We start from the raw sequence: 14402 nt of genomic DNA on the forward strand, positions 1-14402 counted from the left end.
AATACAGCAAATAGCATGCACAAATTTGGCACTGTGAGAAATGAAGCAGAACTGCACTTGGGATATGATACTGTCTCAGAGTAGCGCCAGTCTCAATGCAATCATTTTAGCCAAAATGTTATAGTAAAATTCAAAAGCAATAGCGGCCTGTAAGTGCCGCAACTTATTGGGTCCTTGCCCGGTTTGGGAAGCAAGACAATTACAGACTGGCAAAGAGTGAGAGGAAATGGTTTATTTTCAAGGGCTTCATTATATACCTCAAGGAGGTAAGAGGCCAGTACATCTTTGTTGTGTTTGTAAAATATGCCTGTGTAAGGCATGTATGGCCCTAAACATTTCATCTTTGGAGAAAGGTTTGGCTAAAAACTTCTGCTTGAAGTCTTCTAGCCATACCATATCTATCTCATTTAAATAGTCCCTGCAGTCTTCATCATCATGTACAGCGATGTGGTGTAAGCCTTCCCCATGCAAGGCCTTAACAGCTGCGCCAGTGTGCTGTCAGTGGTCTGTGCCAGTGCCAGTGGTCTGTCCCCCTCCCCATACCGTCTGGCCGTAGTGTATTTCCCTAGAAAATTAGTTTTGCTTTCAACCGCTTCCTTGAATTCTGCCAGCAACAACAAGCGACTGGCCTGGTTGGCCAGGTCTGGGTGTTGGGGTTGTTCTTCGTGTAATACCTTTAATCGGTCCTCTATGCGAGCAATGGTGCCTCGCAATGACTTCAGTACCCTCGCATGTTTGACAATGCATTCCCCCCTTATGTACGCTTTGAATGCCTTCCACATGGTCGCCCATGTACTGACCGAGCCCACATTTAGATCAAAGTATGACACTATTGAGTCCCCAATTTCTGTAGAGAATACCGCTTCATTTAGAGCCTGCCCAAGTAACCTTCATTATTTTTAACTGCCCTGTGGCCTTTTGAATCAGATATGCATGGCAACCGGTGAGTGGTCTGAATAAGTTCTTGGTAAATGGGTCATAGATTGGAAACAGGGAGCCATTGTGTATGGGATCAGCCAAAAGTCCATATGCATCCAAGTGTCATGTGGTGCCAAACTAATAGTGTATATATTTTCAGTCCGGCAAGGTGCACGCCATATATCCACCAGTCCAAGAGAGTTGCAAATGTCACCAAGTACCTGGCTGGCACAGTGCTTTATGGCTGGGGAATCTGCCGTACTATCTTTTTCTGGCTGCAGAAGAAGGTTGAAATCTCCCCCAAAACAAATGCAATATGTGCCTAAGAGAAGCAATAGGGCCACCTCAACAACCGCAGTGACGCCGACTCCAACGCACTCCTCAACAACCTCGGACTGAAGCAGCTCGTCACCACCCCCACCCACAGAGCTATACACACCCTCAACCCCATCTTCGCAGGTGAACCCCATCTTCGCAAGTGGGAACACCATCCACTTCAACAACAACACTCAGCCCCTCTGGACAGAAAACTACTGCGTGCAGTTCACCCTCAACACCACCACCGCACCCAAACCCGCCCCATGCCCTCCATGAAGGAACTGGAGCAAGATAACGTAGAAACACCTCAATTCCACCCTCCTCCACAATCCTCCCTCCGCCACGACCAATGCCAACTCAGCAGCCAGAGAACTTCAATGCTGGATCTCCAGTTGCGTAGACAAGCTCCCACCCCTCTGACACCCCTGCAAACAATACCCCTGTGAGCCGCCTGGTTCACCACCGACCTCCAAGTAGCCAGGTGCTCCCACCAATGCCTGGCGAAAAACTGGCGGAACAGGAAAACCCCTGAAGACCTCAACAACTACAGGAAGGCTCTGAACGAATACTACCAGTGAATAAGATCCACCAAACAAACCTTCATCAAGAACAAAATCCTCACCAACTCCAGCAACGCTAAAGAACTCTTCAACGTCATACAGCAACTCACCAAACCCCCCAACATAGCCACGGACATCACACCATCCCAGGACCTCTGCGACAAGCTCAGTTCCTACATCCACCTAAAATTCAAGGCCCTCTATGACAACTTCAGTGAACAGACTCCGGGCACCACCCTCCCCACCACTGACAACCAGCCGACCATCACCACCTCGAACCCTGGCACCACGGAAGACACCACCACGACCATGAAGAACACCCACTCTGAAGCCCCCACAGAACCCAGCCCCAAACACATGTACCACAGAGTCACCGCCGCCATAGCACCTAACTAGGCTCGACTATCAACACCTCCCTTGAATCTGGCATCTTCCCCGATGACTGGAAGTGGGCAGAGGTCAAACCCCTCTTCAAGAAGCCCTCGGCTGACCCAACGGACCTGAAAAACTACTGGCCCATCTCTCTTCTCCCCTTTCCTGCTAATGTCACCTAGAGATTTGTAAACACACAGCTGACTGCCTTCATCAAAGAAGACCCTCCACCACTACTTGAGACAACACATGGTGGCCTTCTGCCCTGGGAAACCTACCCACCCCATCAGACCACGCACTGAACCTCTGCATCATCCTCGACTCCTCCCTCACCATGACCCGCCAGATCCACTCTGTCGCCGCCACCAGATTCAACTGCCACCGCATACTCCGCAAGACTTTCAAATGGATACCCTAGAATGCAGAAAAACCGTCACCCATGCACTCATATCAAGCAAACTGGACTATGGCAATGCACTCTACACCAGAATCAACAGAAATCTCCTGCACAAGCTCCAAACCATCCAGAACACCACAGCCAGACTCGTCCTCTGAATCCCACGGCACAAACAAATGACTCAACACCAACGAGAACTCCTTTGGCTCCTGTCGAAAAGAGAGTAACCTTCAAACTACTCACCCACGCCTGCAAATCCCTCCACAACATCGGACCGAAATACCGCTACGAGAGAGTGTCTTTTACATACCCAAAAGGAACCTCTGCCCTGCCAACTTCACCCAGGCAGAAATCCCACGCATCCGCAGAAACAGAGCAGAAAAGCCTGCTCCTACATCGCAGCCAAGTCCTGGAACGAGCTCCCTTTCAACATCAGACGCTCCCCCACCCTACACACCTTCAGGAAGAACCTCAAGACCTGGCTCTTCCACTGAACCGGAGCTGCACCCCACATACCCAGCTCCTTGAGACCCTCACAGGTGAGGAGCTTGCGTTATAAAACCCTGATTGATTGATTGATTGATTGATTAACAGAGCATGCAGAGAGTTGAACAGCTCTGTTTCATCCACATTGTGTGCACAGACACGCAATAAAACAACGTTCTATCCCATAAGTTTCCCAGTCTCTAAAGTGAAGCCGCCTGCCCTGTCGTTATGCATACTGTATAGTAGGAAGAATGGCAGTTCCCCTGGACTATGTACTATAGTTCACAAAGTATCATGCGCTTCGCAGCTAGAGGCAAATGTGGTAGGTGAGGCAAGGGACAAATGAGTTTCTTGCAAAAACACATTGCCGGCCTTATGGCGGGCGTTGCAAATAATTTAACACATGCTTCCCTTTCCTGGCATTGTTCAAACCACCTCAAATTCCCTGTAAGAAAATTAAAGTCTGAGACTGTTGAGAGCCTACTCGCCATCAACACAAGTGCTAATAGCTACAAATTGTATTAATATGTCAACAATAGCACAAGGTATGTAATAGTGAATCAATTGAGTCAGGAACAGATAATACAACACATCTAGAAAAACAAACCCACCCACCCCCTCGTTCTCAAACCAAGGGAATCCCAAATACCAATAATAATCTAACACAAACAGCATTATTACCAAGTGTGAAAATAGCAATAAGTGTGCAACTGCACTTGGGGAGAGGCAAGGCTCAGCCTTGTCCCCGTAAACTTAAACATGTAATAAAATGAGATCAACACAGCCAGTACTCAGAGGCCAAAACCTTGACTATTAGAGGAAAAAAGGAAAACAAAATTGAAGTACACTCAATACTTAACAACGTGTTGCATTGGCATAGTCTTTCAGCTCGCAGAGATCAGTTCCATACTGGAGCTGGAGTCATCTGGGGCAAATGCTTCACCGTGGGCGACTTTCTTGGCGGCCCGGTGTTTGCTCGGATTCAGAGGAATTCTTGTGACTCAGCTGGTGTATCAAAACTCCCTGTCATGTCGTCGACATCCACCTTCAGTCGTGCTGGGTATAGCATTCCATATTTCAGACCAGATTTGCGTAGCGCAGTTTTGACCATTACAAATTTTTGACAGGTCTCTTGAACCATGGCAGTGAAGTAGGGGTATAGGAAAATGGAGAAAGGCTGCCAGTTCAGTGACCCCGTTCTCCTGCCATCCTCAAGGCAGTGTCCCTGTCCTTAAAGTGCAGAAGCTGTGCCATGATGGGGCAGGGAGGATATCCAGGGTTGGGCTGGGGGACGAGGGACTTGTGTGCCCTTTCGACAACAAAGGTAGCAGTGAAGGATTCCCTCCCAAATAAGTCAATTAAAAGGTTTTCCACAATCCCATCCAGTCACCCTGTCTTCGTTGACTCAGACACTCCTATTACACGAATATTGTTGCATCTCCCCCTGGCTTCAAGGTCCAAATTTTTTATGGCGATGTTCTTTAGAAGGCTTCCCATCCTCTCCAACCACTTAGCAGCCTGAGCGGAGCCATCCTCCAAATCTGAGATTCTGCCTTCGGCGGTGTCAAGTCTCTTATCATGCAAATCTAGTCTGGCCAAATTTTGTCCAGCCGCTTGTCAAGCGCATCAAAGTGAGTGTCCAGTGCCCTAAAGCGTGTCTTAATTTCTGCCATAAGAGCCTCAGTGCCTTCTGTGGGGGGTTGAGGTGAGGCAGTAATAGGATCTCCTCCCTCTGCCATCGTGGTGCTCGTGGATTCCGTGCCACTACCAGCCTTTTCAAAGTTTAATTTCCACTGTTTTGGATCCCTCTTGCCCATGGCCTTGGGAAGGGGCCACAAGGAAATGGTGTTGCGACGTACCTGGCACGATAGATCCAGCCGTTCCGCAAGGACCCCCACCACAGTCCAATCTGAACCAGAGACAACAATTCACTTGTTCCCCCGCTCACCTCTGCCAGGCGTGGTCGTTCTCAATTGAGCCACCTATCAGGTGTGAGCAGGCAGTTCAGGTTGCAATTTCAATTGGGGTACATGTGTAACCATGGGCTCATAGGAATGCGTTGCGCCTACCAGCTGGTATGCAGGTATTATCAGTGGGGCACCCCTCAGTCACAGACTCCTGGGACACCTTTATACGTTTTCCGGTGCCCAAATGGTAACAAAGTGGCAAAGGGGTCCTCAAGGTGTTGGTGCAGGAACTATCTCCCCGGCAGGGGGGAGGAAATCACAAGGCTGGTGCACAGTTAATTCCCTGGCCTCAGCATGGGCCTACCAAATGTCCAGGGCCTCAGGGGGGTTGGGCAAGCTCACCTCTTTTCTGGCTGTAATCGTGATGTCCGTATATGCCCATCCGCAGCATGTCTCGGGGATGCGCCTCAGCGCCACACGCCCCCATATGCAAATGCTCATGTGGAGAAATCAGAGCTCCTCTCATGGTTCCAGATGGTGCCGAGGTATCAATCGAGTCCGTGGCTTGTAGGCGTGCTGCAGGTCTCACCACACATCATGGAGTAACAGTGACGTACGACCACCGATTCCAAGCAGAGTGGCGACGCTGTAGTCAAGACATCATGGGGAGTGTATTTCCGTAGCCGTAGTGCAATATTTTGGCTTTTGGGCTCAGGGATGGCAGTTGTTCACGGGGCTTGCAGCAGAGCTCTGACACTACGCAGCAATCTTGGTCCGTGGTTCGGCCACGCTCCCAGAAACATTAGATGGTGAGAGGGTAATAAACATACATTCAATGTTCGACATTCAATACAAAAAGAGGTAGACAGTGGTAGATATGATAAAATATGTTGCTAGCAGTCACATATTATTGGAAGTCTTAGAATATGAATTTGTTCATTAGAAGCATTTTTGCTTTTTTTTTTTAAAGGAGGATGAGGAAAGGATTCTGCATACATCTGGTAGTAAGGAGTTCCAAATCTTCGATGCAATACCTGAGAAGGCTTTGCAACACGTTCTCATTTTGTGGAAAGATTGTGGTTTCAGTAGTAGTGAACTTGCGCTTCGCGAAAGTCTGCAACCTCCTGACAGCTCTAGCTTTTGTGCTAAGTAACTGGGGGGTTTGATATGCAGGGCTTTATGGGTCATTCAGTGGATCTTTAGTTGTATTCTTTCAAGGTCAGAGAAATGTGGTTATTTCTTTTCGTTCCAGAGACTAGCCTGGCAGTAGAGTTAAGAGATGCCCTCAGTGGGGCCAGCTTGTATTTGGGAAGTCAGCATAGAGTGGTACTTCCGTAGTCCAATCTTGGAAACACTAGGGCTTCCACTGCCATTTGTATGTCGATCTGTGGGAGGAAGGGTTTAGGTTTCCTTAGGATACTCATCTGGTGATTAGCTCCCTTTGTGTCATTACTGATATGCGGCTGCATAAGTGTTTGTCTATGGTGATTCCCAAGGATTTAGCGGAGTCAATGATGTAGGGAGAGCAGTCAAAGGATGTTAGATGCTTCAGCCAGAGGCCTATCTTGGGTGTGTGGTTGGAGGGGACATGAGGAGGAATTCTGTTTTTTTGTTGGTGAGCATGAGGTAGTTGCCAGTAAGCCAACTTTGAGTATTACACAGAATAGAGTTGAGGGAGATGAAGTCTTCTGGGGAGGAGATTTCCATATACAGTTGTTTGTCGTTTCCATACTGGTGATACAGCATGTTTGCAGAGTTCAACGTGTTTGCCAGGGGTTCCAAGAGTAGATTAAAAAGAATGGGTGATACTGGTGAGCCCTGTGGAATCCCTAGGATGACCATGGAGGGTTGAGAAAGTGATTGCTTCATCTTGATTCTTTAGGTTCTGTTGTTTAGGAAAGAGGTAAACCATTGTAGCACAGGACCAGATAGACCCATCCTTCTTTCCAATAGGGATAGTAGGTTGTCATGTTTAACCATGTCAAAAGCGGAGTATAAGTCAAGAAGTATCTAAAGAAATGATTAATTATGGTCTAGCATTTTTAATATGTCATTGATTATGTGGGTGAGTGCTGATACAGTGCTGTGTCCTTGACAGAAGCCAGACTGGTGTTGGTCTAGGAGGTTGTAATTCTCAATGTGGTTCAATAATTAAATTTCTACAAATTTTTCTAGTAGTCAGAGTGGGGATGTTGGATATAGGGTGGTAGTTTATGAGATCTGAAGAGAGGGAGTTGACTTTCTTTGGTATGTGTGTTACCTGCCCTACTTTAAGACAGTCAGGAATGGTGCCTTGCCGAAGAGAGGCATTTACAATCTTTGACCATAAGGGTAGAATAGAAGTTTTTATCAACTTGAATAATGAAGGAGGCAAAGGATCAGTGAAGTGATTGCCAGGTCTGGTGGCTCAGTGGACTAATGCATCCACTGCAGGGGCCTGTGTTCGACCTCATGGTCACATGTTAAAATCCCGACGGGTCCACTCAGCCTTTCATCTATTTGAGGTCGATAAAATGAGTACCATTGAGTTGGGTAACAATATACATCTCAGCGCAAAGATGCCCCATTGCTGGGGTGAACGTGTGCTTTACAAATACACGTGTTATGTTATGTTTAATCGCTAGAAGAGTGTTATAGTTTCGTTTTCAGTGTAGTGAGTGAAGGTGTGCCAAGATGCATTGTTTTTTGGAGTTTCCATCAGTATACTAATTTGGTCCTTGATCTGTGAGTAAAATGTAGACTCATGATCGGTAAGCATTCTTAGATTTCATGTCGTATTCAATGATTTTTGTATTTTCTAGGAAGCAATTGGCAAGCTCCTCACAGTTAGGGGTAACCGACTCTCTTTGTTCCGTAGCGTTTGGTGTGTTGAGTGATTGTTGTTTGACTATTTTAAATCATTTTTGGTGACACTTAATGGCTTGGTTCCGCTGGTGTTCTAAAAAAGTCTGCCTTAGTCTTTAGGATTATCCTTCTGTATGTTTTCCTCAGCGCTCTAAGCTGATTTAGGGGTTCAATGGAGGGTACCGATTTCCATATGCATTTAGCTGATGTTAGCTTGTGCCGATAAGGGTTCACATTCTCTTTGAACCATGGTTTGGAGATTTTGGTGGAAACGTTTTTCATTTGGAGGGCAGCTGTTGAGTCAGGTATTTTAAGCGCAGTGGAATAGTAAAAGTCTGTTAGGTGATGAATATTAACCATGCCTCTCTTGGGGATAAGATCAGAGTTGAAAGCAAAGATGGGCGCACACTGCTAGCCTCTCCTCCGGATCGCCCCTCAGCATTCTGGAATTGGTAGTGCGAGTAGCATAAGAAAACGGAAAGTTCAAAGTGTATCACCTTGGATGGTGCAAATCAGTTCTTGAAAGTTCGGTAATATCTAGACCCGAGACATGGCCCGGGTTTCGGGATTTATATCCCTCATCAGTAAAGATAAAGTTCAGGGGTGGTGAAGAAAGCCGCCGTTGATCCGTCAAGGGCTTCGTTGCCTGCTCGGCATGCAGGTGCGTTTCCCAAAAAGCCCGCCAGCTTTGGAGACTCGCAAAAGCCCTTAAATAGAAAGCAAAGATGGGCACACACTGCTGGCCTCTCCTCCGGATAGCCCCTCAGCATTCTGGAATTGGTAGTGCGAATAGCATAAGAAAACGGAAAGTTCGAAGTGTATCACCTTGGATGGTGCAAATCAGTTCTTGAAAGTTCGGTAATCTCTAGACCCAAGACATGGCCTGGGTTTCGGGATTTATATCCCTCATCAGTAGAGATAAAGTTCAGGGGTGGTGAAGAAAGCCGCCGTAGATCCGTCAAGGGCTTCGTTGCCTGCTCCGCACGCATGTGCGTTTCCCAAAAAGCCTGTCGGCTTTGGAGGCTCGCAAAAGCCCTTAAGTAGAAAGCAAAGATGGGCGCACACTGCTGGCCTCTCCTCCGGATCGCCCCTCAGCATTCTGGAATTGGTAGTGCGAGTAGCATAAGAAAACGGAAAGTTCAAAGTGTATCACCTTGGATGGTGCAAATCAGTTCTTGAAAGTTCGGTAATCTCTAGACCCGAGACATGGCCCGGGTTTCGGGATTTATATCCATCAATCTGTAGAGATAAAGTTCAGGGGTGGTGAAGAATGCCGCCGTAGGTCCGTCAAGGGCTTCGTTGCCTGCTCGGCACGCAGGTGCGTTTCCCAAAAAGCCCGTCGGCTTTGGAGGCTCGCAAAAGCCCTTAAGTAGAAAGCAAAGATGGGCGTACACTGCTGGCCTCTCCTCCGGATCGCCCCTCAGCATTCTGGAATTGGTAGTGCGAGTAGCATAAGAAAACGGAAAGTTCAAAGTGTATCACCTTGGATGATGCAAATCAGTTCTTGAAGGTTCGGTAATCTCTAGACCCGAGACATGGCCCGGGTTTCGGGATTCATATCCCTCAATCTGTAGAGATAAAGTTCAGGGGTGGGGAAGAAAGCCGCCGTAGATCCGTCAAGATCAGAGTTGCATCGGTTTACCAGGCCGACTGGGTTGATATTTTGGATATTCCTTTTCCATTGTTTTGTTTTTGTAGGTTGGCATCTTTTCGGTGTCTCCGCTATAATGATAGAGAAGAGGATTCTGTAATGGTCAGTCCGATCACAGGGAATGATGGAGTCTAAAGAGACATTGTTTGTTTTAGCTATTAAGAGGTCTAATGTCTCTCTCTTGTTGTGGGTTGGACTGTCACAGAATTGGGTCAGATCCTGATCTAACAGGAAGGATTTAGACAGCTTACAGCATGAACATTGGTATTATTCCAGTGGAGATTAAAGTCTCCTAAAACAATCAGCAACACTTGTGAGTTGTCGTTTGATGTAATGACTTCCATTATCTGTTCAGTGAACGGCAGATTATCACCGGGGACGGTATATTATGTGAGGTTTTGAAGAACCGGGGTTTAACCCAGCGGCGTCAGGGGCACGCCTAAGATCTTCGAGTTCATCTGTCTTGGTATACAGAGACACGGAATACTTCTGGATGGCATCAGAGACCAAGCTTATTAGCTGCAGCTAGTAACAGTGATCCTAGAAATACATCACGGTGTAAATTCTCAGGAGACTGCTCATTTTACTAAGGCGAGACGTCTCCTTTTATACCCAATATTCACATTATAAATGTACACCCACTGCACAAAATCATAGCCAATAAGGTACATTTTCACACAAAGTATCACATAACAAAAACTCAATTTACAGTACCCCAACCCAAAAGTTAATTATTAGGAATGTCCCAAATTCAATCTCCACAAGCCGGGCAAACCTATAATTGAAAGCATAACCCATGTAATGAAGAAACATAAAAAAGAAACAGTAACAGATGCTGAACAAGATAAGGCATGTGCAAGGGAACTAAAAGTTAACGATGTCCTGAACATTGATTGGCAATCTCAGACGAAGATCAATCAGGGAAATTGGCTTTGCGAGGTCAGTTTCAGGTGAAGAGGTCAGTTTCTTACAGTTCATTTCAGATTCAAAAAGAAACCTAGTTAATGTATACATGAACTAAGAAGGCCAGGCCACTTTGTTCGCCAAGCTACCTTCACAGGCCTACGTGAGGGCAACACAAAATGGTGGCACAGAACAAAATGGAGTCAGACTCGAGAATTACAAAACCTCAGACCCTCCTTTTGCCATTACGTAGGCAATAACCTAAGACTCATGTTAATCTGAATCTAGGTCTATATCGATATTCATTAGGTCATCAAGGTGTTGCTGTAGCATCATCTTATTATTCCCTACTTCTCTCGGGACAGGTCTCCGAACACACATAGTAGCACAAAGACTACAAATAGCGGGACCACACTGGATGCAAAGACAACAAGAAAAAAGGATGGTTAAAACCATACCAAGCAATGTCAGAGTCTTCCATCCCCATTTGGACAGCAGTCCCCAAAACCATCCCGTCAGTGACCAGTCTCCTTCGTCTACATGGATAGATTTTATACAACCTAGAGATGGCTTGGTACACTGTAGGGGCATTATCTGGTATGTAAACACAGCAACTGGATCCAATCAATTTACATACTCCTCCTCGATCTGCAAGTATGATGTCTAATACCATACGGTTCTGCAAAGTCATAAGGCAGTCCGCTTGAAGCTCAGCTGTGACATTACTAAGAGCACCTGCTGTCTCATTATTAATAGCTTCAACAACGCTGACAGGCTGTCGAATATGCCTACTATTGATCATAGGACCCCAAAAGGGCCGGAAGCCCTTAAAGAAATCTCCTACTTCGTGTGTTGCAGTATCTTCCTGCTTGAATACACCTCTACCATATCTCTTTCTATGATAGTCTGTAGCAGTAGTATATGTAGGGGGAAGCAGAAACGCCACATAACACGTTCCTGAAAAATAAGGTGGCAACCATGTGTAGGTTCTATCATGACAAACAAAATATGTGTCTTTAGCTGGCACAAATGGTGGAGAAGTCCGAGATGAATAGATATAGGTTTGAGCACACACACTCTTACCTAGCTGAGCTTTTCGGATTCCGACCATTACCTTGCAAACAAAAATGGTCTCGGTGGGGTACAATCCAAATAGGGGGAGACCTTTTTCGTCTCTCCTTCTCTGTCAAGCTGGTACTATATCCAGTCACGTTCCAACCAATGTAAGCCTGCACCTCATCCTTAGGGATAGCATTATATGCATCAATATCTCGGATCATAGCTACTATTCCCCTTATCAAGGCACTATTGCTCGAGTTTTCTTTAAGGGAACGTAAGGGGCGTACCTCATTTGCATAGATAAACATGGTCTGAAAAGCCCACACAGACCCATTAAAAGAAAAAAGCAAAACCAAATATGGCATACCTTTATCTGTCGTATGAGGCATAAGACCACAAACCCAACAATTAGTGGTATTTACTACTAACTGATGGTGATGCAACAACTGAATGAATGAGTTGTTGACAAATTCTGATCTCCTTGTCTGTTCATGTTCAGGCAACGTATAAAACTGGTGCAAAGAAACAGTAGTGAAAGAAAGCATAGTTTGGGAGGTGGGTGCAGATGTCTGTTGCGTAGCATAGACTGTCCAACCCACACAAGCTCAAGCTAACGTGATACTTAAAAACGTCAAAAAGCACAATATTATAAAACATTTGCTATATATCAATGTACAAAATCTTGTCTTAAGATCTATTCTCTCAACATTTCTTTCAGTTACAACAGACTCCATCCTCTAACGTGCTGCTCGCGCCAATTTTCCTTCTTCACTCAAGTGTGCGTCCAGGCGTCCTAGACGTCCCTAGAACCGCAGACCTTTCGTCAATACGCGGGCCACCCCTTAAGTCTTATACCGCGACCCTGCAGCTGAACCCGGATGGTGGTTCGAAAAAGAAAAAGATAAATAGTCTCTTGTCTGAAAGAGTGTAATTCACAAACAAATTCAGATTTTATTTGTCCTTTTTAGACCTTAAGTTGTAGCGTTCTTTACCAGGCACAGTTTGATCCTGAAAGAGTGTCTCTGGGTGCATAGTATCAAGTCTCAAACACGGCGGCACAGCTTCTTGCAAGACTTCATCATCCGCATGTTCTGACTGAGTCCATTCCAGATGTGCATCGCTAAAAGGTACAAATCTCGGAACCCTTTCACTCTCGGAATCGGCAACACCTTCCCGGACCCACTTATCGTACGGTAAGGGCAAAGGTATCTTCTTGCAATGGGTACCATGTACCCAGTTTTTCTTGCCGAACACCTTAAATCTTAGAATCCAGTCGCCAGGTTGAATCGTGTGGCCTGCGTCTACAGAAACTGAAGGCAAAGTGTCATGGACCTGTTGATGAAGAACACGCAATTTAGCAGTCAAATCATGTAAGTAGTCAACCAACATAGGGTACTCGATATCACTGTACTTCTTAGGCCTCGGCACACCCCAGACATTCGCCGGACGTCCAAAAACAATTTCGTATGGGCTAAGTCCCACGCGAGAATGTACTGTCGTTCTCGTGGACAAAAGTGCCAATGGTAAGGCATCGGGCCATGTAAGACCAGAGCTCGCTTGCACCTTGGCCAAATTCAGCTTTAGAGTGCCATTATAGCACTCGACCAGGCCTGCTGACTGGGGGTGATTCGCAGCGTGAAATTTCTGTTTAATACCCAGACCCGCACATACTTTCTTCATAATCTGACCCACAAATTCACTTCCATTATCACTCCATACCATCCTCTGCAAGCCATATCTGGGAAAGAATTCTTTGAGAAAAACCTTGGCTGTAGACAAGGCAGTATTATCCTTTAGGGGGTAGGCCTCTATCCATCTGGAAAAGGCACAAACAACCACAAGGACATACTTCAAGTTATTGCATCTTTCCATATGAATGTAGTCTATCTGCAGCACCTCGAACGGATACTTTAGAGGAGCAAAATGACCCGCTGGAGTTGGGGTTCCCTTTCCAGGATTATGCATCAAGCAAATCATGCAGTGTTTAACGAAATTCTCAGCACACTTAGGAATTCCACCATTCTGTCAAACTGGAGCCAACAACTTACATATCCCTTTTGAACTAATGTGAGCCAACCAATGAGCCATAGTAACCACCGGAAGCACATATGCATCCGGCAACAACCATCGCTGGTGCTCTGACAACTCAACCCAGCAGCCTGTTGAATCCAACAATCCTGTACTCTCTCTCCACATACTCAATTCTTTCTCAGTAGCTTCTGCCTGAATCATCTTCACACTTTCTGTTGTATCTTCACACATTCCTCCTTCCACAACCCATCTGGCACGACCTGCAACATACATCCGCCTCGTCACATCTTTCGCCGTTTCTCTCGCTACTTCATCTGCAAACGCATTCCCTCGACCCACATCATCCGTAACCTTCTTATGCGCACTACACTTCACTATCGCAATTTGGGTTGGCAAAGTAAGTGATTCAAGAAGTTCACTCACTAATTGTCCATGCTGAATTTTCGTACCAGGGGAAGTAAGAAATCCTCTCTCTTTCCACAAGTGACCAAAACTGTGAGCCACGCCAAATGCATATTGGCTATCAGTATAAACATTCACTCGCTTTCCTTTTGACAACACACACGCTCTAGTCAATGCTATCAACTCTGTTGCTTGCGCTGAATTCTGTGCAATACATGCTGTTTCAACAATCGTGTGCAAAGTTGTGACAGCATATGCTGCAGTCGTCTCTCCATTCGGAAGCTTAAAGCATGAACCATCTACCCATAGGGTACCATCAGGATTCGAAAGAGGAGTATCTTTCATATCAACTCTACCCTTCGTTTCCTCCTCTGTCCGGAGAAAACAGTCATGCTGTTCCTGAGCATCTATCTCTACAAAAATCGGCAATAATGTAGCTGAATTCAATGTGTTGCACCACTTGATGTGCACATGGCTAGCCAAAAGCGTCAACTCATAACCTGACAAACGCGCACTGGAAAGATGTTGAGTCTTCAATCTATTCAATAGGGTAT

Source organism: Lissotriton vulgaris, chromosome 3_1, assembly GCF_964263255.1.
Source record: "Lissotriton vulgaris chromosome 3_1, aLisVul1.2, whole genome shotgun sequence".
Lineage (NCBI taxonomy): Eukaryota > Metazoa > Chordata > Amphibia > Caudata > Salamandridae > Lissotriton > Lissotriton vulgaris.